Source organism: Thalassophryne amazonica, chromosome 1, assembly GCF_902500255.1.
Source record: "Thalassophryne amazonica chromosome 1, fThaAma1.1, whole genome shotgun sequence".
NCBI classification, from domain to species: Eukaryota; Metazoa; Chordata; class Actinopteri; order Batrachoidiformes; family Batrachoididae; genus Thalassophryne; species Thalassophryne amazonica.
The window spans coordinates 76,295,696-76,299,618 of NC_047103.1; positions in this window are offsets into that span (position 1 = coordinate 76,295,696).

Sequence of the window (3,923 nt, forward strand, 5' to 3'; positions counted from 1 at the left end):
ACCTGATTTATTAATTGAAATAAATGACAAGCTGATTTTAGGATGAGGACAACTGTGCGTTTGTGTTGTATAATCAAGTGTTGATTACGGGCTTTAGCTACTGATTGAGAGACTTCAATCAGCAAACTAAATAGGTCCCAGCTGAGGAAACTTTCAATCACCATTTAATCATTAATTAACAGTGATGAGGAAGAAAAGTGATGCCGCAGTATTCCACTTTAGACATGCACTGCAATTGTCTGTAAAAAAATGTGAATCATCAGGAGCTTAAAAATATTCATGTATCCTTATTCAGACAAGCTGAACCTATATTTCAACTTTCCATCTTTTGTACAGTTTAAGGTCTGAGGCCTGAGGCCTGAGCTGAGTAAATGGGGAAATGCAGAAGAGGAGGAGAATGTTTGCTTGTATCCATTCTGAAGGAAGTTGGAGGCTGAAACCCTGCACAGATTTGTTTATCTTTCTTTTCTTTTCATTAAGCAGTCTAATCTTTTAGTGTACTAATCTTACTTAGTTGACTAAGGTTAGTCGCCCACCATTAGCCGTCTAGTCTCCGTTTCACATCAACGTCAAACTTGAAGATTAGGCATCTAACATGAGTCAACGATTTCCACAGTTATAGCAGCCTCACAAGTGTTGTTGCCAAGAAGCGCCTCTAATGCGTGACAGTTTTGTTTACTTACAGGTTGGTCATCTGCTACAAATATGGCTAAGTCCACTGCACCAGAGGAGAACCACTCCTGGCTTCAGCGTCCATAAACATCTCCAATGGATTATTCTGGTCCCAGAACACCCACTCCTGCTGCAAGTCTTTCTTTCCATCCTCAATTGGTGGTACATGATAACTGCCATTTTTAGGTAACACACGGACGTTTTGCCGACTAAAATAAGATTAGCCTTCTCTGTACCAGGCTAAAGACTTTAGGCGGCTAACGTGAAACTTTAGCCGACTAAACGCTTTGTGCAAAGACTAACATCAAAAGATGAGTCGATTAAGTGAGTTTAGTTGACTAAACAAGATTAGACTACTTTATGAAACTGGGACCTGGTCTGTCTTTTCCTCTAAACTTTTTTCAATCAGCTATTGTGGGCCTGTAGTGATGTTTACTTTGTTTGAGGTTAGGTCAGTTCTTGGGAGCATGCTCGAGTGTCCCTCAATGCTACATCCACTACATGACAGAATCACCTTGAGTGATCATGGATGGCATCCACCCAGGTAGACAATCACTCCATCCCCACCTCTCCAAAGTAGCCATCTGTGTGTTATAGCCAAGACAAACACAAGCATCCACTTGGACTTTTCCAGCTGCTGGGGTACACTGAAGCACTCCTGACACAAGTGAAGCTGAGGAGTTGCCACCTTAATACTCCCTTTGTATGCGGACATTGATGAAGGTACTATGCACAGAGGTGTGTGTCCTGTGACCTTAAATGATGGGAAAATCGCTGGAAAACTATCTCATTTATCATTTCATCTTTCTTCTTAATGTTGCACTAAATTAATTTTTAATCATTGTTGTAGCAGCCAACATCTTTTATAGATATACGAGGTCTGTTAGAAAAGTATCCGACCGTTTTATTTTTTTCAAAAACCATATGGATTTGAATCACATGTGATTGCATCAGCCAAGCTTGAACCTTCGTGCGCATGCGTGAGTTTTTTCACGCCTGTCGGTTGCGTCAATCGCCTGTGAGCAGGCTTTGTGTGAGCAGTGGTCCATCCCTCTCGTCGGATTTTTATTGCGAATAAATGTCTGAACGTTCTGGAGCTTTGCTCCATCAAATTTTTCCAGAAACTGTGAGAGACCTCCAGGTGGACACCATTTGGAAAATTCAGATGGCTTTCAGGGACCATTTTATGAGGATTACACAGATGAAGGAGTGCTCCAGCTGGTTTAAAGACTGCCCACAGCTGCTTAGAGTGCGCCACGCTCCGAGCGCCGATTGACAGGCTGAATCAACCAGATCATTTCCAACGTGAAGGCTTTGTTGATCCGGGACATCGTCTGACTTACACAAAAATGGCAGGAGACGTGGACATCAGTACTTTTTCGGCACATTACACTGTTACAGGAGTATTTTTCATGGAAAGAGAAGCGGAGGGATGCACCACGGAGCCATTCATGGCGCGGCACAAAACCACCTCCGTGTTGGTCTCTCAGGATGGCTTTGAGATGGCTTTCAGACGGCTTTCGGTGGCTTTTCAGTCGTGTGACTATTCGAGAAATTGTGGATGAGCCTGGACATGCCAGAACATGTCCTGTGAGGCTTCATCACGGCATTGCTTTGCGCCATACGGCACCGCCGCGACGCGCGGAATTGATCTGGTTGATTCAGCCTGTCGATCGGCGCTCGCAGCTGTGGGTCTTTAAACCGGCTGGAGCACTCCTTAATCTGTGTAATCCCCATAAAATCGTCCCTGAAAGCCATCTGAATTTTCCGAATGGTTACCACCTGGAGGTTTTTCACAGTTTCTGGAAAAAATTGATGCAGCAAAGCTCCAAATCGTTCAGACATTTATTCACAATAAAAATCCGACGAGAGGGGTGGACCACTGCTCACACAAAGCCTGCTCACAGGCAAATGATGCAACCGACAGGCGTGAAAAACTCACGCATGCGCACGAAGGTTCAAGCTTGGCTGATGCAATCACACGTGATTCAAATCCATATGGTTTTTGAAAAAAATAAAAAGGTCGGATACTTTTCTAACAGACCTCGTATACTATAGTGGTGTAATGGCATCCTGTGCAGGGAATTTAGCAGGACTGTGTGTGTGTGTGTGTGTGTGGTGAGTTGAGCTTTTCTGGCCCTTGATAACATAGCCAGGACTGCTGTGTGTGCACATTTAGTGCATGTGAGCCCCACCCTGTGAAATCTCTGGTAAACAGTATAGTGGAGCAGATAACTGTAACAGCCATTAGTTTCTGGCAAGAAGCACCAAAATTGGCAGACATACTCCTTAGACGTTTCTCTTTTGAAAAACCGATTGGCCACTTGAATTTTCAATAGGCAGCCAGGTAGGGGTCAATTGAAGAATTACACAGAGGTCAAAATTAAAAAGATACTCCAATCATATGGAAAGCTGTACCACATTACTTTTCTGATCACAAAGATTCCAAAAAGGTATGGTTTGGACCATCTGTGATGGAATGTTATGCTGCGTTTACTCATAACAACAGCACGAATGCCACAAAGTATACATTCTTGGCCGCTGATCACGAATGTGATGATTTGAGGCAGAGGCGTCAAGTGTCCTCAGGAACTGCTGAGAACAACACGTGGCAGCCTGTTACCATGCGTTACGATTACAGTAATGGCACGTGTTGCTGGAAAATTATCAGGAACCATTATGCACCGTCAAGAATAATGTTAACAGCACCTTGTCAAATTCTGTCACGTTGTGAATGAGCCAAGTTGTCTCCACACACACCCCCATATTCATCCAACTGTCAGTTGCTGAACAATTCAGATCGCTCCAGTTTGCTCCTCAAAAGCCACAGCAGAAGAACTTTGTGACTGCTTGCTTAGTTTGGCTCTGTGCCATGGAGTGGCACAGAAAGGAGGAGGAGACTGATAGCCAGATGTGTGGCTTCACGTGGCTCTTGTCTCACTCATTTTCCCAAACATCACTCACATGCAGCAGGTGGAACACCTGCAGGAGCATACTGATGAGCAATGGAACAAAACTTTAGCCGACTTGGCATCACTGTCCTTCTTCAGCATACCGCAGCAATGAAATGGAATGTGGTGTAGCAGAGTTTAATTGTGCGCATGTCAGAGCAGAACGCTGTCATGCTCTATTAAAGATCACCACTCATCAAGACGGATCAACACGCTCAGTTTCGACCTCCATGACATGAGACGAAATGAGGGTGGTGCGCGACATTCGTGGAAGATTTTTTTGACAGCCAAAAACATGCT